Source organism: Notechis scutatus, chromosome 4 (genome assembly GCF_049901735.1).
Source record: "Notechis scutatus isolate UNSWTSFEM ecotype Mainland chromosome 4, rNotScu1.2, whole genome shotgun sequence".
Classification (NCBI taxonomy): domain Eukaryota; kingdom Metazoa; phylum Chordata; class Lepidosauria; order Squamata; family Elapidae; genus Notechis; species Notechis scutatus.
Genome location: NC_142012.1, coordinates 33,981,452 through 34,008,934, shown reverse-complemented (window position 1 = coordinate 34,008,934; position 27,483 = coordinate 33,981,452).

Here is a 27,483-nt window from a genome sequence, read left to right as displayed (position 1 = left end):
TTTTTTTTTCTATGGCAATACAAACAACCAAACATCTAGAAGGCTTTAATTTAATCACAAACTTCATTAGTAGTCTGAAAGATCTTCAACTCTTTCCTAGCAGCATGTGTCTTCCAACTTGAAGGCGCCATTATCAAACACTACTTCACCAATGACTTTCTTTCTATTTTCTATTCATGTAGTTTTCTTGATAAAAATAAAGAGTGGTTTATCATTGCCTTCATCTGTGCATTATGAATTCGCTGGGCACGGCTTGGTGGGCACGCTTTGCGTGTGTGCACACACTTTTCATGCACGCATGCCAAACACACACTTTGCGCAGGTGCAGAGGCATTTGTGCAGGTGCAGAGGTGTTCCAACTCATCTCCTGCAAGCCTGCACTCTCCCAGTAGCTTCAGCAGCTGCCACGTGGCACTCTTCTGTGCTGCACAAAGCAGCTGTGCTTCAAAAGCAGAAGATAAATGTGAGTATGGGAGCCCAGGCAGGTTGGTGGGTCCAAGATCAGAGCGGAAGAGAGAACAGGTTCGGTCTCCGCTGCTCACCTCCACTACTGGCTCAGCAGAACCTGGCCAAAACGGTAGCATACCACCACTGGTCTAGAGTCATCATTGTTTTTCTTTGTGCCTGTTTGTATCTATGGCATTATTTCTCAGTGTACTAGCAGGGTTCAAACATATACCAACTATTGTCAGGTGCAATAGAACAGGTCCACATGTGAAGATTCAATTTAACTGATTCATTGCTAAAAGCCTATGCACAGGAATCTTTTCAACATGGTCAGTACCTGGTTATAGTTAGATAAGGCCAATGACAATCAAGAGGGAGGTGGACTTAATTAATTTGTCGTGATGTAATGATTCTAGGCTGATCCTTCTTTTTACTAATCTTCCTAGCTCTGCCAGTCTTTCTCCTACAAATATGCATGTATATACTGGCACGCAAAATTTGCTTGCAGAATTAGGACCACAGTAATTTATTTTCATTTACATTCTTAATTCTGCAAGCAAATTTGCATAAATTGGCTTGTATAATTTCCCCATAAATATGCTAAACCAAGTCAACAAATTTTGTTTCACATCTCATGCTGAACATAGCCCTTGTGGTTTGTAAAATCATCTGTATAAAATAATAACTCATGGTATTATAATTGACAGACCATGTTTTATGTAATATGAGTATAAAATATTGCATAGCCTGAAAAATATATAGAATTTCATTCTACAATTTATCTGCTTCCTATTCTATCACCATTATCTTTTATGTTGACAGTTACCATTCAGTTGCAAGTCAACATGCAAACATTAACCAAATTATACATATACATGTGTGAAGTAGAATTTTGTCATATTAAAAAGTTTATTTATTTTTTATTTATTTATTTGATTTGTCAATTGCTTACAAGATAATAGGTATAAGTATATACATAGTTATGAATACATGAAATGGGTACGTATAAGAAAAATAAAAGAAACAATAGGACAGGGACGGTAGGCACGTTGGTGCGCTTATGCACGCCCCCTACAGACCTCTTAGGAAAGGGGTGAGGTCAATAGTAGACGTTCTAAGGTTAAAGTTTTTGGGGTTTGGAGGAGATCTCTTGATTATCTCTTCTCATTTGATTATCTCTTCTCATTTTCAGAAATTCTATAAGATCGTATGTGAAACAAATGTTATATTTTATTTTTTGCCATGAAATCTTTGATTTTAGAATGCTTGTTTAACTAAGAAATGGTGATAGATAATCTCTATACTTATAGAGTCATTTTAGATCATTCAAAAAATTTCTTGACAGAACAAAAGATCATTAGTTGGCGTGCAAGGCACCATAGTCATACAATCTCAGAAATCACCTTATTTTTATCCAGTGTATAATAACTGCACATCTGAAGTACTCATAGCTCTATTTCTTCAGATTCAACAGGAGTTTAATTTATACTGTCATTTATTTCAATATAACTGACAGATATTTTTTTTCTTATCCTTACCTTGAACTTACTTCTTGCCTTATTTATCTGAAATCTATTCCATGTTTAAAAAAGGAGTTAAATGTTACGATGCACAGTTGTATATTTCAAATTCAATCATTAATTGGGGGCTCCAAGAAGAGAGAAACACAGACATGGGGAAAGAGAAAAGGCCCTTATCTGACCCTGCCAAGAAAATAGTTCTCAATACCTCAAAGGGCTCAAAAGATCTTCCTGTGATGGCAAACAGTTACCATAATGTTTCTGGGATTTCAGAAATGCTAATCAGCAGTTCTAGTCTGTAGCACATTTATTATACTCTGACATCCTGGAGACAGCTTGTTACAAATAGAACTGCCTGGTGAAAAATGCTGTTCCAGGGTTTTATAATAAAGTGCACCAATTATATGCATTCATTAGGACAAACTGCTCATCTTTTCCTATATTAGAGCTTTTAAAAGACACAAGGCATTTCATAATTCTGGCTGCTTGGTATTATTATTAATTGAACAGAGCACATTACAAACTTTTAATCCAATAACTGTAAATACATAATGAATAATGTCTCCTTGGGGACAGCATTGTATTAGTCTGCTGCCTTGTCCTGGATTTCTCGAAAATGGATGCATTTATACACAAGCACTTTCTTTGCCTGCCCAGAGGTTATCTACAGGTATGCTAAGGAGATCTCTAAGGCAAGTAACACAACAGGTGCTTAAAAGGCCAATCAGTCACTAGTGATAAAGATTAATTAGAAGTTACACAAACATGTATTTCTAGTTCATTGGAAAAGAGGGAGTCAGAAACTCAAAGTAATCTCCAAATTCCTCACATTATCTGGTGTCCTTTGCAATTGCCATGCCCCAACCCCTAAGTACAAGAAATAAGTCTTAATTTTCATCTTAACATAAAGACCCCTAAGGTGAGGCAATTATTTATAAGGGAACATGTCATTTAGTAATTAAAGAAAAAAATAGGAGTGATGTATGCATGAAAGAACAGGGAAAGAAGTAGTAAAATTGATACAAATAGGAAATGTACAAAGCAAGATGAATGAAATAGCTTTTGCTCCTTGTAAGATAATTATTTCTCTCTGTGTTATTTATACAAATATACAATGTATCAGAAATTACATTTTTGAAATTAAAGAATAGGGCTGTAGCTCTGTATCACAATACTTGCTTTGCACATGGATGTCTACGTTTAATTGATAATTTATGAGTATACAATTTCCTTATTGGGGCTCACAAATTGAAAGATAGAACTGTTTTTTATATCATGCTGCCATACTAGAAATTCATGATTCCATCCTCTCAGAAGTGGACTACCTCTATGTACCTTCCTATGTGTTGTGCATTATTAGACCACCAGGAGGCAGTGAATTATTGGTTTTATCTTTGTTGGAACTCATCAGGTATATGCAGTAATTAGATTAATATTACATTTTATAACTACAAACATCTAGAAAATGAAACCCATTGTACATTGTCACTTGTTTGTCAAGTAGTGTGTAAAACTATTATAAATCTAATTTATGATACTATAGAAAGAGCTGGTAAAAATGTATTGAGTATTAAGAGACTGCTGCCTCAGAATTAGACCAATGATGTGATGCTGCATTCTGTGTTCCTGTGAACATAATGTAAAGCATCAATACCAAGGTAAATATCAGGTTTAGCCACTTAGTCAAATATAAAAGGGCAAGTACACAAATACTGCTACTTCTATAATATAATCTAAGCATTGCCATTCATTAAAATAATAGAATATAAATATGAAAAATGTATTAGATTGAGATATCTTAAATCAAGTTTGGTCATTAAAATACCTGGAATCCCAGAATTCCATAATGACAAGAGTTGTCTATCATGAAGTTATAGTATTTTCTCTATAGATTATTACAGGAATGAAGCAATGAAAAAGTTACCTATTATTTAAGTTACCTCACCATGTGCCATAAAAGCATTCCTAGTTAATGTTTGGTGTATTATTTCATTTTCTTTGCTGTCTATTTTTCAGATATAGCAACTGATCATTAAAGAGAGATATCTATGTTTCAAGGAACTTGTGTTAATTTTTGTGAAGATACAGTTGTTCTGTATATACATCAGTATTATTATATCTAATTAAGAGATAGGCAATATTGCATTTTGAAAAATAAGACTGCCTTTTTAAAGATCTTTCAAGCTGACTTAAGAAAGGTATATAAATAGAAAGAGGAATGTGCAAAATTTGAAGTAGGTGTGTGATGCTATAGGTAAAAACCCTTTGATGTCACCTTTCCAAGTTCTTCTCTCTCTCTCTCTCTCTCTCTCTTTTTTCTTTCTTTCTCTCACTCTTTCTCTGTCTCTCTGTGTCACTCTGTTTGTGTGTGTGTGTGTGTGTGTGTGTGTGTGTGTCATTGTGTCTCTCTGTCTCTGTCTCTCTCATCTAATTATAGCTAGTGAACTATAGGGTTATTCCTCCACATCTACCATATACATATTTTATATGGCAGGCATGATTACTCTAAAACAAATAAATTCATTAGTTCACAATATCTTATCAGCTACAGGTGAAACTCGAAAAATTAGAATATTGTGCAAAAGTTCATTTATTTCAGTAATGCAACTTAAAAGGTGAAACTAATATATGAGATAGACTCATTACATGTAAAGCAAGATAGGTTAAGCTGTGATGTGTTATAATTGAGATGATTATAGCTTACAGCTCATGAAAAACCCAAATCCACAATCTCAGAAAATTAGAATATTGTGAACATGTTCAATATTCTAGGCTCAAAGAACCCACTCTAATCAGCTAATTAAGCCACAAAACCTGCAAAAGGTTCCTGAGCCTTTAAATGGTCTCTCAGTCTGGTTCAGTAGGAATGACAATCATGGGAAAGACTGCTGACCTGACAGTTGTGCAGAAAACCATCATTGACACCCTCCATAATGAGGGAAAGCCTCAAAAGGTAATTGCAAAAGAAGTTGGATGTTCCCAAAGTGCTGTATTAAAGCACATTAATAGAAAGTTATATGGAAGGGAAAAGTGTGGAAGAAAAAGGTGCACAAGCAGCAGGAATGACCGCAGCCTGGAGAGGATTGTCAGAAAAAGGCCATTCAAAAGTGTTGGGGACTTTCACAAGGAGTGGACTGAGGCTGGAGTCAGTGCATCAAGAGCCACCACACACAGATGGATCCTGGACATGGGCTTCAAATGTTGTATTCCTCTTGTTAAGCCACTCCTGAACAACAAACAATGTCAGAAGTGACATACCTGGGCTAAAGAAAAACAGAACTGGTTTGTTGCTCAGTGGTCCAAAGTCCTCTTTTCTGATGAGAGCAACTTTTGCATCTCATTTGGAAACCAAGGACCCAGAGTCTGGAGGAAGATTGGAGAGGCACACACTGCAAGATGCTTGAAGTCCAGTGTGAAGTTTCCACAGTCTGTGTTGATTTGGGGAGCCATGTCATCTGCTGGTGTTGGTCCACTGTGCTTCATTAAGTCCAGGGTCAACGCAGCCATCTACCAGGAGCTTTTGGAGCACTTCATGCCTCCTTCCGCAGACGAGCTTTATGGGGATGCTGACTTCATTTTCCAGCAGGACTTGGCACCTCCCCACACCGCCAAAAGCACCAAAACCTGGTTCAATTACCATGGGATTACTGTGCTTGATTGACCAGCAAACTTGCCTGACCTGAACCCCATAGAAAATCTATGGGGCATTGATAAGAGAAAGATGAGAGACATGAGACCAAACAATACAGAAGAGCTGAAGGCCGCTATTGAAGCATCCTGGTCTTCTATAACACCTCAGCAGTGCCACAGGCTGATAGCTTCCATGCCATTCCACATTGAGGCAGTAATTGCTGCAAAATGGGCCCAAACCAAGTACTGAGTACATATGCATGCTTATACTTTTCAGAGGTCTGATATTGTTCTATGTACAATCCTTGTTTTATTGATTGCACGTAATGTTCTAATTTTCTGAAACTGTAGATTTGGGGTTTTCATGAACTGTAAGCTATAATCATCACAATTATGACAAATCACAGCTTGAACTATCTTGCTTTCCATGTAATGAGTCTATCTCATATATCAATTTCACCTTTTAAGTTGCATTACTGAAATAAATGAACTTTTGCATGATATTCTAATTTTTTGAGCTTCACATGTATATGTCACAACCTTCACAGATTATCAGCCTGGTGAACTATCACTGTTACTATCAACAGTTTTTTAATTGTTATTTTTAACAGACTTCCTGAAAATCCAGATGTGGGCAAAAATAACAACACCATTTATTTCTACCTCTGCTTGGTAGATTTCATATGGTGAAGAACAGTAGAGTAAGAAGATTGCCTTGAAACATAGCACATTATTGTGCTACTATTTTCTTTTTCTGGAATTAATTTGCTGTCCTAAATGGGACCCATACTCATACAAATACTGAAATCTAGAAATGTGGTATACAGAGAATATATAATCACCTTTTGTTGACTGAGAAAAAAATAAAGAAAAAATGAAATAAATATATTATTTTCTACATTCTGTATTTAGCAAAGCACTGACAAAAACATTCTATATTTCACTGTGATTCAAGGACTAAGAAAGGTCAGGAGAAAAAGGGCCTTCCCTCTTTAATATAAGTTCACAGGTGCTTTTTGTGATTCAGATGTCACTCACTCACCAATACTAAATTGGTTGTGTTATTGACCTGAGGAAAGTGTGGTAAGAAAAAAGTTTAATCTTAAAGATTAGTGTTATGGGTACGGGGGTTTTGGTCCGAGGTATAAAATACTGAGTGTCTGACTCAGGGATGTTTAAATACCCAGTTAGGACTAATTCAAGCATCTTTATCAGCACAGGGAGCAGTAAGCAACCTGTGTGGCCCTTAGTAGCAGAAAGGCCCATATTGTCAAGCAAAGTAAGATTCTGATTATAGAAGTCATTGAGGCATCAAGAAAAAGAGCTTCAGCCTGATGCAATTATATACAAATGAAAATATGCTGTATCAGATAGAGCCTTACAAGACTAAGAAAGCAATTCCATATAGGTCAAGAGTACTTTTGTTGTAATAGCTATTTTAATAAAATGTTGCAAATATGAATATGCTTTTCCACACTCACTCTATCTTCACATGAACTGGGAAGGAACCTTCTGAGTTGTTGGCTTAAAGTAGTCTCTTGGGCTAGGCTCATGCCCCTTTATTTGACCATTGCCATGGGAACAGCTCTTCATCGTATCCTACAAGGCCATTTCCTATGTCCTCTGCCATCCTCCTTGTATTTTGATTATGGTCCAAAAACTGCTGAAAGGAAAGGGCTTTTTTCCTCCTGATCTAAAGTTTTATTGGGACAATTTATAAATATAGTGTGGTAATTTATATCTTTAAGCTTTTACCTTAAATATTGAGTTAATAATACAAGTTGGAATTTTGTTGTATATTGTTGTTGGTTGCTGTTGAAAGAGAAGATGGAATTTACCTTCTATTTATTTCATGTATATAAATAGACATATGGAAGGAAGAGTAAAATTGCACATACTACCTGTCCCACAGACTGTCAGATTTTCTTTCCACTTTTAAACACAATTTACACATGAACAGTTTATATGCAACAGAGGATTTAATATTTTTGAGTACAAAATATATAAATGCGTAATTTCTTTTGCACAAGAAAGTTGAGTTCGAATTAGCAAGTAAGGTCTTGTTCTCTGTATAAAATAACTTGTTTATAAAGATGCTGTGATTTCCCTATGTTTGATTCACTTTGCCCATTGCCATACAATACTGTTTCTTCTTTTGACATATAAAACTTTATTAATTTATCATATTCTGTTATCATTATTTATAATGTTTATATCTTTTCATATATACAGACCTTCTATCAAGAAACATTATTATATTTACTAGTAAAGATAGATAGGATGTCCATGTTCAGCACTACTCCAGTAATTTCATAGATTAAGTTTCTGAAATTTCATTAATAGCAGTATAGAATATATGAGTTGAAGTTGGAAAAGTGGGAATCAGTAATTCCCAGAACTCTTCATTCTATAAACATAAAACAATATCTCAGATTCGAGGCCACTGTTCATTTCATTAAGTATCCATCATTATGGAAGAATTTAAAGTCTGAATATAAACATTTTTATATCTTTACAATAGCAATGTTCAATCAATTGTTTTGTATCGCTTAATAAATATCTTAATCAATTTGAGCAGAGTCCAAGAGTCCAAGAGTTTTAAACAAAATTATTCTGAGATACATAAAATGTCCATAAATCTATAATTTACTGCATGCCCAGCTTGAAAATCTCATGAGGATGTGGTTTATCATAATGCTACTTCAAATTTTGTTCTAAAAAAATCCAGTGTAGATTAATAGTATTCCAAATATCAGCTGCAATTGTCCTTCAATGAAGTGGGAAGGAGGTTACACTGGCTCATATTTGTATGATGATAGGTTTTTTTCAATTATATCTCTATCTCTATCTCTATCTCTATCTCTATCTCTATCTATATCTATATCTATATCTCTATCTCTATCTCTATCTCTATCTCTATCTCTATCTCTATCTCTATCTATCTATCTATCTATCTATCTATCTATCTATCTATTTTCTTAAGTTTTCGCGGGTACTTACATGTATGTTATTCAGCTTTGTTCGGGTATTTCCCCCCGTCATTGTAGTTGTGCTTTTAAAGTTGTAGCAACGTTTCAGCAGAATCTCATCTGCCATCATCAGGCTTCTGTATTGTGTTCATCTGTGAGTCAGCTTTCACAGCCATTTCTGTTTTAAATTTGGGGCTAGCCTACTGCTGTACCAGAATGGTTTTTTTCTTCATCCTGATTGATTGGGAGTCTTGGTCTGTGTTTATTGGTCTTGGAGTTTGCTGTGTTCTGCTTGATTGGTGTTTCTAATATCTTCTGTCTGTTTTGTGGCTTTTTTTTTGTCTTGATTGGCTGGCAACATTGTGTTCCTGTATTGGAGGCTTTCAGTGCAGCTTGGCTCCAAGTAAATGGATGGCTATCATTTATTAGGAAGCTAGGTTTCATCTGGGTGCCTGGTTGGGGTGTGTTTGAGCTGGAGGTATCGGGGGGATCTGTTTGTGCCCAGGTGTTTGCCTGGCTTGTGGTGTGGAGATTTTTTTGTTTGTGACAGGTCATAGCATCAACGTCAATGGCACCAAAACGCTAGCCACTATAGAAAACCCCAGCCACAGAATTATCAGAGAAGTCATAGAGATTGAAAAAAGACCTGAAAGCATGAATAGAAGAGATGATTCCACCAGACTGTCAATTATTTGGAAGCCTGCACTCACAAACAAAAAAATCTCCACACCACAAGCCAGGCAAAGCCTGATGATGGCAGATGAGATTCTGCCGAAACGTTGCTACAACTTTAAAAGCACAACAATAAAATCACTTTGGAAAATACCCGAACAAAGCTGAATACCATACATGTAAGTACCCACGAAAACTTAAGAAAACACACACACACACACACACACACATATATATGCTGTAACTGTGAATATCATGTGAATATCATTTTTAAATGACCACATAAGATTTTCTTCATGATAATCTTTCCTAATATATTCTCTTATAGTACGCTTGTAACTAAATCCATCCACCTAGCTACTGGCCTTTCTCTTCTTCTAAATGATTTAAATAGTCTTAAAATTCTTCCAGATATAACTATGTATATTAATATTCAACCTTGTTAAGGGAAATGAAGGGAGATTAACTATGGAATAGTAACAATTGAAAATTATCTAACTAACAAAGAACAATGTTCCTTTTTCATAATGCAATTTGTTATTTTATTATGTTTTATAAGCTTTAGTTTTTCTATCTTGAGAACTTTCATTTTCTGGAACTTTCAAGTTCAAATAGAAAGCACAATTACTGTAAAAAAATAGATTTATAAAATATTTTGTTCATGCATGCTTCTTTAGCCAAAATTCTAATATATTGGTAAGTTTTGACTTGCCAAAACTGATATTCTGTTCTGTTCCACCCCATCTTCACTCCACCCCACTCCACTCTACTCTATTAAATTCCATTCATTAGGGTTTTTTCTACAATTTTTGCAATGTGAAACTGGTAATGAAATTGTGATTTATTTAAACAGCTCCCAATTGCAAATGTAGAAAACAGAATGATCTGCATATAAAATTTACTTAAATTTGGTTCAGAGAAATAAAATATTTAGTAGTTACATTTACAAATATTGGAAGGTATCATTTTATTATCTTTAGCTTTGCAGCTGATTTTCTGATGATTTTTGTCTATTTAAACAATCTTATAAAAGCATCTCTATAACTGATGGTGCCCTTTTTGTTTGACTTTGGGTGACCTTGTAAAAATAATATGAAGTCTTTTGCTGTAAGTCCAAAACTATACTGATTGAAAGCTCTCTTTCAACTCCCATTAGCAGCAAGGTCAGTCTGCTTATTCAGGGAACCTGAGTACAATTGAAAAAAGAAATGTATGAGAACCATACTTTAAAATAGGAAACAACAAATCATTGATAAGCTCAAGCTGTTGTCATGGCATAGCTGCAGTAAATATATACCAGCCATGTCTTCTACTTATTGGAAGAGCCTTTCTATTTGAAGAATTGGCCAGACCTATTATGACTTGAACAATCAAAAGAAGATTGATTGCTGATCTCAAAAATGCTCAGTGGCAAGTACCTAGACAGATTGTATGGATGTACATACCACTCTATCACAAACTTTGCTGCAGGATAAGATTATGGTAATTCTTTTTAATTCATTGTAATCTTCCTGACCTTGTAATCATCCATAATGATTTACAAGGAATGATGGAGGGAAAGGAAGAGGGATAGAGAATTTTCATGGAAAACCCTTGTGTTCTTTATCTTCTGTTTTTAGTGATGCCTTTTCTATTTTTGTGGTATGTTGGCCACCCTGCCAGTGAAGATAGTCAAGAATTCATACATGATATATGGTTGCATCTGTTGCTTTCTCTGTAACATTTTCTAAACTCAAGCACATTTTTCAGGCACAATTTATTTACTTGTATGTTTATTTGTTCATTTATGTATTTGATTCATATAGCTGCCCATCTCAAATGCATGACTCCGAGTATCTGACAACAATTTTAAAAACCTACAAAAATTAAAATACAAGATTAAATTATATTTAGGAAGCATATAAAATCATATAAAAACTCTCAAGTATATCATAATCCACAGTAAATTATAAAAAGCACTTACACCTCAAGATAACCACTATATAGTCTTTACTCATGTCTAGATCCCCATGCTATTGACAAAGCCCCCTCTTTCTTACAAAAGGCCAGTAGGTTTGAGACAATATGATCTCTGGGAGGGTGGGGTTGTTCCAAAGGGTAGCTGCCATAACAAAAAAAAGCTCTCTTTCTAAACCCTGTCAGATGACATTCTGTAACCAACAGTACTCAGAGGGTGTCTTTTCTGCCAGACTTAGTGGGACAGGTAAGATGTAACCAGAGAGGGGATTTCTCTAAGAGCCTGGTCCATGCCACATTGCCACAAAAATCATCACCAGCATATTGAAGTGCACCCAGAAGCATATTGGCAGCCATTAGTGCTCATGGAGCAAAAATGTTACATTTGTACACATAACTCTCTTACACCTTTATTTTGTACCAATTGGATTCTATATGCTCTTCAAGAGCAACTCCATGTATAACACATTGCAGTAGTCCATCAAGGCATGAGTTATCATGATAAAATCCTCCTGATACAGGAATGGACACAACTGGCACATAACATTAATTTGTGCAAAGGTCCTCCTAACAGTTGCCACCTGCTCCTTGAACAGGAATTGTGAGTCCAGGAACACCCCAAAATTTCAGAAAGGCTCTATTTGGGATAATGCAATTCCACCCAAGAACCACAGATGGTAAGTCCACAGAACCAGCCTTCCTGAAACCCAAAGCCATTCAGTTTTTCTGAAGCCTACTGTTCCCTATGCAACTCCCACAATTTCCAAACACTAAGACAGCATCTCTGTAGCATAAATCATGGCAGAAATGTAAAGCTAAAAACCTTATTCTATGCCACCAGATAGCCTCCTCCAGGAGATCAAACAAGAGTAGAGAGATTACTGAACCTGTGGGATCAATGCTACCCGGAACCAGTAGAAGGAGAAATAAGATGACACAGTACTACTACTTACAGCCACTAAAGCCAACCCAGAAGGATACCATGGTTGGTTTGGTTACCAAGTAGTCAACAGCAAAAATGGCTGTGCTTCACCCAGTTGTTGCAGAGTGAATGCACTCACAACTGGATTCATAACTTATCTGGTGTAGCTTATCTTAAGTAGAACCCTATCTTGAATATCTGAAGAGTATAGTGGTTATAAGCTGCAGGCTAATCAGATAGTGATCTGACCATATAAAATACCTGAAGCAAGATTATCTTAGATATTCTCTGAAATAAAAACTAGATCTGGTATGTGCTTATTAGGTTCATTTAGCCATTCATCAGCTATAAAATTCATATCTGCAAGAAGGCCAGGAACTCTTGAGCCACGCTCCAGCACTAATAGCTGGAGACATGTAAGGATTGAACTAGCTTTGCAATTAGATCAGTAAATCAGTAAGTATAATGCTGGCTAGCAAAATAAAATAGCTTTGGGTACATATAAGTACATTAGTCAAATGCAGAGCAGAGCAGCTGGTCACAACCAAAGCCTCATGTAGGAACATCAACAGCCTGTTTCATGAGTTATATCCTTGGAGTTATAGCTTGCCCAACATTTGAAAAGGCAATTTATGATGGTGTGCCAGACCCACTATTTAAACCAGGAAATAAACTACTTTGGAAGGCTAACACAGCTTCTATTTAGATTGGTTATAAACCAGAATCTTGCAAGTCTGATTGTACAGGTAATCCTTGATTTACACTTCATTTAGTAACTGTTCAAAGTTACAGCACTGAAAAAATGACTTATGACAATTTTTCACAGTTATGACCATTACAACATGCCCGTGATCATATAATCAAAATTCAAATGTTTGGCAACTGGTTCATATTTATGACCATTGTGAGGATCACACAGATTGTTAAGCGAGGACCTCATGTGATTTCAATTTTAAACTTCCAGCTAATTCCCCACTTTCATGCTTGTGAAAAGTTGGCAGGGAAGATTGCAAATCACAATAACATGACCATTCAACACTAACAATGCTCAAAAGCTGCAATCCAACAGCCTAAAGCTAGCAGTAGGGAAACTTGAAACAGCCACCAAAGCATTTGATGTTGTAGCTTCCTCTGCCAGTCACTGGGCTAATTAGCCTCATAGTCCCATAAATCCCCTGGATTTTCTGGAGAAATCTTAATGCAACAGAGTCTAAACATCCTTACCCAAAATCCTATTCCTTTCCAGCTACCACAAAAAAACAGCTAAAGCAGGGTCCACAATGCTATCCATTTATCAATAGTTCATAATACATACTATTCCCAGTCCCTAAAGACAATTTTCCATGGGTTTCAAAAGGTTGACATTGTATTCTCTCTGGTCCTGTGTCCTTCCTTTCCTTTCTAATTTGTTCCATTTGACCTCATCCTTTTAGGAGGAAATATTTTTCCCAACTACTTCAAGAATCAAAGAAGGGAGCTTTAATTTATTTATATTGCAACTCCCATATCAGAGCACTCTGACATATATCCAGCCTCTGCTTGCACATTTATATTGGAAGTATATTCTATAGGCTGACAGAGGCAGCTTATTGCACTGGCTGACAGCTCATACAGACAAGAAGTGTCTCCTGATTTCTAGTCTGAACATCCTTCTTTGTTATTTTAACAGATCTTGCCCTCTGAGCAATAAAGAATATGTCCAGTTGTTCTTGTGACAACCTTCCACGTACAGGTACATAAACACCGGTCTCATGTCTCCCCTTAGTTGTTTTTGTGTAGGCTAAATATACCAAATCCTTTAGCCATTTCTCACATAGCTGAGTTTACAGACTCTTCATCAGCCTTCCTACCTAAAGCCTATCTCATTCAGTACTGGCAAGCCAAGTTCTTTTCTATCCTATTCATCACCCTAACAATTTTTGGACTCACTTTATATTTCTTCCTGTTAAATTCTATCCCATTCATTTCAGCAAACTGCTCAAGTCTAGGGGTGGGATTCAAATTTTTAACAACTGGTTCTGTGAGCGTGGCTTAGTTGGTGGGTGGCTTGGTAGTCATGTGACTGGGTGGACATGGCTTGGTGGTCATATTATTGGCTGGGTGTGGCCAACTTAATATCACTCACATCGAAACATACATCTCCTCACCTGGCCTCTCATGATGTGGGGATGCTGCAACAGTCGTAAATGTGAAAAATGGTCATAAGTCATTTTTTTTAGTGCCATTGTAACTTTGAATGGTCACTCTACACAAGCAAAGTACCAACAAAGAGGGGGGGGGAACTCCAGAGACATTCCTGAGACAGGAAGTCTAGTCCTGCTAAGAATGTAATAAGGGTTAACGGAGAGGCAGTTTCTCTAAGCAACACCAGAATGTTTCCTTCCTGCATTCCTTACAGGATTAGGCCAGTAATTTCTTCTAACAACCGGTTCGCCGAACTGCTTAGAATGTTAACAACCGGTTCTACTGAATAGGTGCGAACTGGTAGAATCCCACCCCTGCTCAAGTCTATCTAGTTCTTTTAAAATCTTCTTTTGACTAAAGTATTAATTAATCCTACAAGCTTAAAATATGAGAAGTGCATCCTTATTTCCTGATCCATTTCATTTGATAAAATGCTGAATAACACAGGAACCAGGACAGAATCCTCTGACATTCCATTCAATACATTTCTTTAAGCTGAAATGGAAATACCTATGACCATTATCTTTAGCCCAGAAATAATTGCAAATGATATATATTGCTTTTAATACCCTTTTAAAACTTTTATTAAGGAGATTATCATAAGGCAGGTCTAACAAAGGCTTTCCAAATATCCGAGTAAACAATATCCATAGCATTCACTCAAGTTACTTAAGCTAGAAATTATTGAAGAATGAAATAATTTACTCTGGTATACTTTATTTGTGACAGCCCCATATCGACACCTGCTAATTGTAGTCTTCATCAGTGCTCATAGACATGCTGCTTGATAATCTGTTCAAAGATCATGAACAGACATAAATGTTACAATGATAGGTATGTGGTTTTAATTCATTTAAATTAACAAAGTTTTCTCTTACCGTATCTTTATCTGCCCTAAATGGTAGTTCCATTCCTCACCTGTATTTCTAGCTACAGCAATTTGATAAGACAGACATAAAATAGAAGTTAAAAAGTTCTGCCTTCTCACCATCACCGATTGCCATGTCATCAGTTTCTCCTTTTAAGAGAACTACAATGCCTCTCCTTTTATTTTTAGCATAGCCAAATAATTCTTTTTGTTGTTACTGCCTCAGCTGCTGGTATCTCTCATAAGTCTCCATTCATTCTGAGATTTATCTTTTCTGACAGAGTTTCTAGAGACTAACCTCACTTTTTATTCAATTATTCCATTTCCTACACTGCTTCCTATTTTCAGCATTTTAAAGAATTCCATGTATCCACACTTGCTTCCTTGTTCTTTCTTTCTTTCTTTCTTTCTTTCTTTTTTTCTTTCTTTCTTTTTTTCTTTCTTTCTTTCTTTCTTTCTTTCTTTCTTTCTTTCTTTCTTTCTTTCTTTCTTTCTTTCTTTCTTTCTTTCCTTCCTTCCTTCCTTCCTTCCTTCCTTCCTTCCTTCCTTCCTTCCTTCCTTCCTTCCTTCTTTCTTTCTTTCTTTCTTTCTTTCTTTCTTTCTTTCTTTCTTTCTTTCTTTCTTTCTTTCTTTCTTTCTGCTTTGGGGTTATTTACAATTATGTCTCTATCAACAGCATTTTTTATTATTCATGGACACACTTCTTCTTTTTATAAACTTCAGGACAAACAAATTGCTCTTAAACACTCAATTCCCTGTACAGTGTGCATGGATTCTTGCCCCTCAACAAACTTGCCCCACAAGTGGCCACATTAGGCTCACACTTTGCCAGTCAATTGTACCTGCATTTTCTCCCTTTGCTAAAGTCAAGATTTGAAATCCATAACAATAGTAATATTCCATGTTCAGTCTCACATCCTGAGTTCATTTCATACATTTACACAATCCATTAAATTTTCATTTTCTTTACCCCCATTATTCCCTGATATCTGTCTTTTCCTCTCCTGGCTCCCATTAATCATAATGCCTAGTCAAGCTTTATTGAGAGCCAGATTGCTCTAGCAGTTAAGGCACCAGGCTAGAAAATGGGAGACAATAGGTTCAAATCCTACCTACCCATGAAAGCCAGCTTTTCACAGATTTGTTGTTGAGGGAAAAATAGAAGATGTGTTGGATATGTTAGCTGCCTTGCATTATTCATAAAAATAATAAATGTGGAAAACAAGCAAACAAACAATAAGCAGGTTTTCTACATAATTGTAATCATACCAACATAAACTGGAAAAAATCTTCATGATTTTCTTCAAAATCAAAATGTGGGGTGAGGACTAGGGGTAGGGAAAATGCATTAAGGTTTATCCCATAGTATTTATACAGTTCCAAAGCAATACCACCACATTTATTGATGGCAATACTCCTTCTAGCATTTTAGCCCTATTTTTCATTGTACCTGGACTATTGAAGAAGTTTCATCTTCATTTTTCAAAAGTTTTTATTTTTTAAGACAAACATATACAAACAAAACATAAAAACATAAAACCATCTTCCATTTTATATGCATACAGTGTGTCAGTTGGTTACAAATCTTTTGTCCTATCTTTTTGTAGTCATTACTCACAGTTTATATAAATTTTCACATTGGAAAACTGACATATGCTTATATATTTATCAGTTATTAATCATCTATGAGTAAACTATTTATTCCATCATTTTATATGAGATATTCCAAATTTTATTTTAAAGTTTATATTTTACTTTCATCCAATGGTTATATATGTCTATATTATATTTTATATCAATCTATTAACTTCTATTACAAAATTATCTAATCTATTACGTCACCATGTCTTTTTGTCCAACTATTGATAAAACAAATCCCATATCACATAAAATTGTTTATCTTTTTGCTCTCTAATTTCAAATGTCAATTTACTCATTTCAGCACAGTCCATAATTTTCTTAATAACTTCCTCCAGCATAGGTATTTTTTCATTTTTCCAATTTTTAGCAAATACAATTCTAGCCACTGTTAAAACATTTACAATCAAATATTTCAGCTCTGTATTGTATATTTCAGGTATAATTCCCAATAAAAAGATATCTGGTTTAAAGTCTATGTGTTGTTTTATCATTTTTTCCAACCATGTGTGGATTTTAGTCCAATATCTTTTTGCATCCGAGCATGTCCACCACATATGGTAATATGAACCAGGTATCTGATGACATTTCCAACATTTATCCGATTTGTTATGAAACATTCTCGCGATTCTCGTCGGGGGTAGATGCCACCTGTAAAACATCTTATACAAATTTTCTTTATATGCAGTTGACATTGTCATTTTATAATTTTGAGACCACAATTTTTAACATTTCTCTAAATCAATCTCATATCCAAAATTTTCCCCCAAGCAATCATCGTTTAACTTGTTCTTCTTCCAACTTAAATTCTAATAAATGTCCATAGAGTTTTTAAATTACCCATCAGTACCCGTCATAATTTTATCTAAATCAGTCAACTGATCATAAATACCTTCTGTTTTAAAATCTTTATCAAATCTAGATTCTATTTGCAGATATGAAAACCAATTCATTTTTACACCTTGTTCTTCCAACGCTTGCATAGTTTTAAGTTTACCCTTTTCATTCAATATCTCACCATATCTAACTGTTTATTCCTTTTTATATATTATTGCATATAGTAGATATAGTAGATAATCAATAGTAGATATCCATAATGGAATTTTTAAGTAGTATTGTCTTTTTATCTTTTTCCAGTTCAAAAACAGTGCCTCTCTAATGTAATGTCTTCTAAAATACCCCTGTGTTTTAGTATAGTTCCCTTATTCCAGAGGAGAGCATGCCATCCCAGCAGCAAGTCATGACCTTCTAAAGTCAATAGTTTACTGTTCCATAATGTTATCCATTCCTTTACCCACATCAGATTTGTCGCCTGGTAATATAACTCCAGTTAGGCAAGGCAAACCCTCCTCTTGTTCCTGCATCTTGTAACAGTTTAAGTTTTATTCTCGCTTTCTTACCCTGCCAAATATATTTCAGCACAATCCTATTTAAGTCTTCAAAAAACTCTTTCCCTAGTTGAATTGGAATTGTCTGGAATATATAATTCTAGGCAATACATTCATCTTAATTGTAGATATTCTCCCAATCAATAATAATTGTAAGTTTTCCCATTTTGTCAAATCTGTCGCAATCTTCATTGTATCTGGACTATTGAAGAAGTTTCATCTTTAAGGACAATCAATTTTGATTCAGTCCAGAGTCTTCTCATTTCAATTAGACTCTTGCAGTCTTCCCAAAAAATTGGTATGCAAACAATTACGTTCTTAAAAGATTTTTTTAAAACTGTAAAGGTGAAACTCAAAAAATTAGAAAATTGTGCAAAAGTTCATTTATTTCAGTAATGCAACTTAAAAGGTGAACCTAATATATGAGATAGACTCATTACATGCAAAGCAAGACAGTTCAAGCCATGATTTGTCATAATTGAGATGATTATGGCTTACAGCTCATGAAAATCCCAAATCCACAATCTCAGAAAATTAGAATATTACATGCAATCAATAAAACAAGGATTGTACATAGAACAATATCAGACCTCTGAAAAGTATAAGCATACATATGTACTCAGTACTTAGTTTGGGCCCATTTTGCAGCAATTACTGCCTCAATGTGGCATGGCATGGAAGCTATCAGCCTGTGGTACTGCTGAGGTGTTATGGAAAACCAGGATGCTTCAATAGCAGCCTTCAGCTCTTCTGCATTGTTCAGTCTCATGTATCTTATTTTTCTTGTAGAATACGATGAAGAGCTGTTCCCATGGCAATGGTCAAATAAAGGGGCATGAGCCTAGCCCAAGAGACTACTTTAAGCCAACAACTCAGAAGGTTTCTTCCCAGTTCATGTGAAGATAGAGTGAGTGTGGAAAAGCATATTCATATTTGCAACATTTTATTAAAATAGCTATTACAACAAAAGTACTCTTGACCTATATGGAATTGCTTTCTTAGTCTTGTAAGGCTCTATCTGATACAGTATATTTTCATTTGTATATTATTGCATCAGGCTGAAGCTTTTTTTCTTGATGCCTCAATGACTTCTATAATCAGAATCTTACTTTGCTTGACAATATGGGCCTTTCTGCTACTAAGGGCCACACAGGTTGCTTACTGCTCCCTGTGCTGATAAAGATGCTTGAATTAGTCCTAACCGGGTATTTAAACATCCCTGAGTCAGACACTCAGTATTTTATACCTCGGACCAAAAACCCCGTACCCATAACACTAATCTTTAAGATTAAACTTTTTTCTTACCACACTTTCCTCAGGTCAATAACACAACCAATTTAGTATTGGTGAGTGAGTGACATCTGAATCACAAAAAGCACCTGTGAACTTATATTAAAGAGGGAAGGCCCTTTTTCTCCTGACCTTTCTTAGTCCTTGAATCACAGTGAAATATAGAATGTTTTTGTCAGTGCTTTGCTAAATACAGAATGTAGAAAATAATATATTTATTTCATTTTTTCTTTATTTTTTTCTCAGTCAACAAAAGGTGATTATTTATTCTCTGTATACCACATTTCTAGATTTGAGTATTTGTATGGGTATGGGTCCCATTTAGGACAGCAAATTAATTCCAGAAAAAGAAAATAGTAGCACAATAATGTGCTATGTTTCAAGGCAATCTTCTTACTCTGCTGTTCTTCACCATATGAAATCTACCAAGCAGAGATAGAAATAAATGGGTTTTTTTTTGCCCACATCTGGATTTTCAGGAAGTCTGTCATAATTTGTCATAATTGTGATGATTATAGCTTACAGTTCATAAAAACCCCAAATCTACAATTTCAGAAAATTAGAACATTACGTGCAATCAATAAAACAAGGATTGTACATAGAACAATATCAGACCTCTGAAAAGTATAAGCATGCATATGTACTCAGTACTTGGGTTAAAGATAAAGATAAAGATAAATTTATTGTCATTGTACTCAGAACCTGAGAACAACGAAATAAGGTGCTCTTTCACAACATACAACTGAACAACACCAAAAGACATATACAAATAACAATGTAAAACAAATTAAAACAATTAACAGTTAAAAACTATACAACCAGAATATATATATGTTAAGACCACCAGATTCATAACTCTGCATTTAACCTGATCACAGCACTTGGGTAGAAGCTATGTTTAAATCTACTTGTCCTGGCTTTCAGCACTCTATATCGTCTTCCTGATGGTAGGATCTCAAACAACGAGTGGCCTGGATGTGAAGGGTCTCTCAAGATCTTGGGTCTCTACATCCCATGTTATACAAATCCTCCAATGAGGGAAGAGAACATCCGCTGATCTTTTGTGCCCTTTTTATCACTCTTTGGAGTGCCCTTTTCTCCGCCTCTGTACAACTCCTAAACAACACACAGAGGCAATAGGATAAAATGCTCTCTATAGAGCTTCGATAAAAGGCAACCAACAGACTCTCTGGTAGTTGTTGTGATCTTAAAAGTCTTAAAAAATACAGTCGTTGATGAGCCTTTTTTTCTAGGGCTAAAGTATTTGCCCCCCATGTTAGATCTTGTTTCAGGGTGATACCTAGAAATTTACATTCTGCCACCTGTTCTACCAAAACACCATCGATGTACAATGGCTGGATATCCAAACTGCTCTTCCTGTAATCCACTATGAATTCCTTCGTCTTATTTATATTAAAAATAAGATTGTTTACTTTGCACCAGAGGGACAACTGATGAACCTCATCCCTGTACGCAGACTCATCATTATCAGAAATGAGCCCCACCAACGTTGTATCATCTGCAAACTTAATGATCTTATTACTCAGATGAAGAGAGGTGCAATCAGATGTATAAATGGTGAATAAAAGTGGACTCAATACACAGCCCTGAGGAGTGCCAGTATTGAGAATCTTCGTAGAAGAGATATGTTCATTCATCCTAACCCTTTGTGAACGATGTGATAAAAAATTCAGAATCCACCAACATATAGAGTCCGGTAGCTTCAGATCTTTAAGCTTAGACATCAATCTGTGGGGTAATATTGTGTTGAAAGCAGAACTAAAATCAACAAATAATATTCTGACATACGTTCCTTTTTTCTCCAAATGAGATAGGGCAGTATGAAGAACAGTATTGACAGCATCCTCAGTAGATCTGTTTGTTCTATAAGCAAACTGATAATTGTCAAAGGTAGCAGGAAGGCAAGAAATAATGTATTTCCGAACTAACTGCTCGAAGCACTTCATTATCACAGAAGTCAATGCCACCGGCCTATAGTCATTTAAAGCATTTGCAGGTGACTTCTTGGGTACTGGAACAATAATAGAAGCCTTCAGACAAGTTGGAACAATAGACTGTAGCAAAGAATGATTGAAAATCTCAGTCCACACCCCGGCTAACTGATCCGCACATTCTTTTACTACACAACCAGGAATGTTATCAGGTCCTGCAGCTTTTCTAGAGTTTACCGCTTTCATTATACACCTAACATCATGCTCCTTCACAACAAGAGGAGCACAGTGCTCGGTCAACAATGGTAGTGGTGATGGTAACTCCACTTCCAGTTGATTCATCTCGAACCGGGCATAAAAGGTGTTTAGTTCCTCTACCAACTCATGTTTTCCACCCATACTAGCCCTTTGTGCTTTAAAATTAGTTAACTGCTGAATCCCCTGCCAAGCTTGTCTCAGGTTATTATTAGATAACCAGTCTTCTATCTTTCCCTTGTATGCAGCCTTGGCTTGTTTAATACCACGCTTCAAATTTGCTCTAGCCACACTATACAGTGAGGCATCTCCAGACTTAAATGCCTTATTTCTCTTGTACAAAATGGACCTAACAGTGCCAGTCATCCATGGTTTTTGGTTTGGGTAGGATCGAATACACTTGTTCGTCGTAACAGTATCAATGCAATGGGCCATATATCCCAAAACTGCAGCTGTATAATTCTCTAAATCTTGATGTTCAAAGATGTCCCAGTTGGTTCATTCAAAACAATATTGAAGCTGCGTAATCGCCCCCTCAGGCCAACATTTCACTGTCTTTACTACCGCCCCCCCTTCTTCTTCTTAGAAATATACTCAGGAGCCAAAACGAGAGATAAATGGTCAGACATACCTAGATGTGGTAGCTGCAAAATCCCATTTTGCAGCAATTACTGCCTCAATGTGGAATGGCATGGAAGCTATCAGCCAGTGGCACTGCTGAGGTGTTATGGAAGACCAGGATGCTTCAATAGCGACCTTCAGCTCTTATGCATTGTTTGGTCTTATGTCTCTCATCTTTCTCTTATCAATGCCCCATAGATTTTCTATGGGGTTCAGGTCAGACAAGTTTGCTGGCCAATCAAGCACAGTAATCCCATGGTAATTGAAGCAGGTTTTGGTGCTTTTGGCAGCGTGGGCAGGTGCCAAGTCCTGCTGGAAAATGAAGTCAGCATCCCCATAAAGCTCATCTGTGGAAGGAAGCATGAAGTGCTCCAAAAGCTCCTGGTAGATGGCTGCATTGACCTTGGACTTAATGAAGCACAGTGGACCAACACCAGCAGATGACATAGCTCCCCAAATCAACACAGACTGTGGAAACTTCACACTGGACTTCAAGCATCTTGTAGTGTGTGCCTCTCCAATCTTCCTCCAGACTCTGGGTTCTTGGTGTCCAAATGAGATGCAAAAGTTGCTCTCATCAGAAAAGAGAACTTTGGACCACTGAGCAACAGACCAGTTCTGTTTTTCTTTAGCCCGGGTAAGACGCTTCTGACGTTGTTTGTTGTTCAGGAGCGGCTTGACAAGAGGAATACAACATTTGAAGCCCATGTCCAGGATCTGTCTGTGTGTGGTGGCTCTTGATGCACTGACTCCAGCCTCAGTCCACTCCTTGTGAAAGTCCCCAACACTTTTGAATGGCCTTTTCCTGACAGTCCTCTCCAGGCTGTGGTCATCCCTGCTGTTTGTGCACCTTTTTCTTCCACACTTTTCCCTTCCACATAACTTTCTATTAATATGCTTTGATACAGCACTTTGGGAACATCCAACTTCTTTTGCAATTACCTTTTGAGGCTTTCCCTCCTTATGGAGGGTGTCAATGATGGTTTTCTGCACAACTGTCAGGTCAGCAGTATTTCCCATGATTGTGACTCCTACTGAACCAGATTGAGAGACCATTTAAAGGCTCAGGAACCCTTTGCAAGTGTTATGGCTTAATTTGAGCCTAGAATATTGAACCTGTTCACAATGTTCTAATTTTCTGAGATTGTGGATTTGGGTTTTTCATGAGCTGTAAACCATAATCATCTTAATTATGACAAATCACAGCTTGAACTATCTTGCTTTGCATGTAATGAGTCTATCTCATATATTAGTAATGCGTCTATCTCATTATATCATCTTTTAAGTTGCATTGTTGAAATAAATGCACAATATTCCAATTTTTCGAGTTTCACCTGTATGGGAAGAATCACAGTCAGCGCAATCATTTACCGGGTTCATTTTTTTTTAAAAAAAATGTTGGTGTTATATAATAGGCACATATTAAATAAAATGATAACACCGCACAATAAATGTTAGTTTTATTATTGTTTGCCAGTCCCTGCTTGTCATTATGTATATTCATTGAATTTTGTTTTCTATACACATTAAACAATCATTACTTGTTTTCTGTGAAGATAGTCTTTGGAATTAAAGCTATATTATCTGCAATTTCAAAAGAGCAAATTTAATTAACTCATTTATAACATTTCTATCTTTGATCTTGTAAATAGGATAATGTCTTATCCTTGCTCATTTAATTCAGTACTCAAATGTACACAGACAGCTTTATATGAAGCATAATTAACTCTTTTCCACTACTGCCATCTATTCCTGCAAAACTATAGATCACTGATAGTTGCACTTATTATGATTTTATATTTCAGCTTTTCACCATTTATACAATCTTGGGCTACCTACTATTCTTTAGTAATGTCCTTACACCTTATACCTGGATGGTTTTTGTTATTTTCAGATGACTTTCTTCATCTTTCTCTTTTTCTCATTTGAGTTGTTTAATAGTAAGCCAGTTTAGTGTAGTGATTAAAGCATCTGAGTAGAAATCATGATACTGTGAGTTCTAGTCCTGCCCTAGGCATTAAGGCAGCTGGGTGACCTTGGACTCATCACTCTCTCTCAGCTGTAGGAGCTGGCAGTGAGAAACCACTTCTGAAATCTTGGAAAAAACTGAACTCATGCACAAACACATACACAAAAACACCTATATATAAGTGACATGTACTCAATATCCTATTGCCTATAACACAGGTAGTCCTGGCTTACAACTATTTATTTAGTAACCAACGTTCCAACAGCAGTGGGGGGGAAAGTATGATCATTTTTGATACTTGCAACCATTGCAGCATCCTCATGGTCATGGGATCAACATTTGGGCACTTGACAACTGACATGTATTTATGACAGTTGCAGTATCCCTGGATCATGTGATTATTTTTTGTGATCTTCTGACAAACAAATTCATTTAACAACTGTGTTTCTTACTTAACAACTTTAGTGATTCACTTAACAACAAGGCAAGAAAGGTCAAAAATTCACTGTCTTGCTTAGCAATTGAAATGTTGGGTTCAACTGTGTTCTTCAGCCAAAGGCTACCTGTAATCAGTCTTTTACAACTCCTGCCTTCCCTTTGTGTTTCAGGTCTTCTTCCACAGATTAAAATAATGGCAAGAAGACCATTATGGTCTTGAGCTTCCTTCCTAGGTTTTGAAGTCATTACGTATTCATTCATGCAAGTTTTAATTAAAGCATGGGAAGATTATCAGCTATAGACTGCTATAGAAATTATACACTGAAGAAAGGAATGAACAACTTCACATATACATATCATAACCATTTTGAAAGAAAAACACATGGGTTTTGCTTTTTCATCTTTTACATAGAATTTTTTTTGTTTTATTTTCAATTAAAAATGTTTTTCCCCACTAATTTCACTAATTAAGACTGATGCCACGGGCACAAGAAGCATAGATTAATAAAGTAATAAAGAAATAATGTTCTGTCTCTCTTGCACTCAAAATGTTTTTGAATACTTTTTCTCAAAACGCCTTTATAGAGAGATAAATAAGAAGGAATATTGGATTGAAGGATTGAGGTCATCTACAAATCAATCTAACCTTTGTGATTATTCCTCTCAATTGCTGCCTTTTGGATGAATGGTGAGATCATGGGGATATATAATTTGTGAGATACAGCAGGAAACAAGATTTGTATAAATGGCAACTATGTATTTCCTTTGTTTAAAAAGAAAGTTATTTCTTGTGCACAAACTAATATATTAATCACAGTTTGTTAACATTTTTTTTAGTGTAGAAAGTCTGCTGCAATTTTATTGCACATGCAGTATTACAACCATACTTGTAATTGTAATAATTATTGTAATTATTATTGTTAAACACAAAATCAACCAGATGTTTAGATTGGTTTTGGGATTTTCATGCATTTATCAAGTTGTTACCGAGGACCTCAAATGGCCAAATATTGATGTTTGATGTTGTTAAAAGTATTGCCACAGAATGTAAGCTGTCCCAAGTAATGTTGCCTTTTACAACTTGAATTTAACAATCTCAATAGTATTTAAATGGTGCTCTAGATCAGGGGTGTCAAACCGGATTTCTTAGAGGGCTGGATCAACCTTGTGGTTCTTCTCTGTGGGCCAGCGGTGCGGGGGGTGGGGGGCAGAGACAGAACAGATGCTTCCTGCAGCACTCTGCCAGCCTAAATAGGGCACGGGAGGCCACATGCAGCTGGCGAGGGTGCTGCAGGAGGCTGTCCAGGCTGAAAATGGGCCATGTGGGGGCTGTATGCTGCCTACCCATTCCCCATTTTGGCTGCCATAGGCACCATGGGCCAGTCCTTTGCTATTTCCAGACCAGCCCCGTGGGCCAGATTTAAGCATGATCTGGCCCATGGGCCTTGAGTTTGACACCCCAGCTCGCTGCTGAAGCTCCCTGAGCTGGCTGGTTTCGGGGCTAAGCCACCCCGTAGAGGTGGTGAGAGGGGGGAGACTGCCTGCAGGGTTGAGGAGAGCCGCATCTCTCCTCCCCAGCTGGCCATTACTCCCTTTCCTGAAGGTGGTTGTAGCGGTGGTCAGAAATGGCCACCACAAAGAAGAACTCGACCAGAAAAGAATGTGCAGGAGGAAGATAAGAAGAGAAAGTTTTAGTTGACCGGGTCAAACAGCAAAAGCAACAAATAAGGTACCCTGGAATTGAAACTATTAAAAAAAAACAATAACATTGTTCCCTAAGAAGATTTTTAAGCTGCGAAGGAGAGAGAAAAGGGAAAAGATTTGGTTTTTTTTTCCCCTTTCCTATACTGACAGCTAAGAGACTTAAGCAAGAAACTGAAAAAAAAATCCACTTTGACATTAATAGGCATTTAATGCTGAAAATAAAAAGTCAAAGGGATAATAAAGATTTCTGGATAATCAAAAGCATTTGAAAACAGGAAAGGAGAGAAAAAGAATAAAAGGGCATGATCTGCAAGGGAGGAGACTGCCTGGAATTAAAAAGAACTTACAGCAAAATCTCAACAAGACTTCCAATAGATACATTTTAACTGAAATATCACAACAAAAACCCCAGGAAGAGAAAGTGGAAAAAGAAATAAGAAGAAATAATTTGGGACTATTTGGATTACTTGATTATTTCTGGATTTTTGGTTATTGTATTTGAATGACTAAAATCAATCGGGTGGTTGTTTAAAACTGTTTAAAATGGCTCCACTTTTAGAAGAACTGAAAATGGAACTTAAAAAGTACAAAGAAGATGCACAAGAAGGGAGAGGTTCTTTTGGCTTCGTATTTCAGTTTTTAGAAATGGAGATTTGGAATTATGAGAAACAACAAGAAATGCCTGCAGAACAAGAAGATTGCGACAAAGAAGAAGCCATCTTTAATGAACAAGTAATTTTAGGGGGAAAAAGAAAAAGGGGGAAAAAGAATGGAAAATTTAAGATTGGGAAAAACAACTCCAAAAAAAAAAAAAAATAGAGTGAAAAATAAGTATAATATCAGAAAGCAACATAAGAGGGAAATGTAGAAGAGAGAATTAGAAATAGAGAGACAAGGGGGTAAAAAGGGAAGGGAGAAGAAGAGAGAGAAGAAAGAAAGGAAAAGAAGTTATAAAGGACAGAAACAAAATAAAGAGAAACAGGGCCTATTTAGATATAATGGGTAAAAATTTAATGGAAAAAGGGATTCTGCAAAGGTACATAAGATAGTATTGTTATAT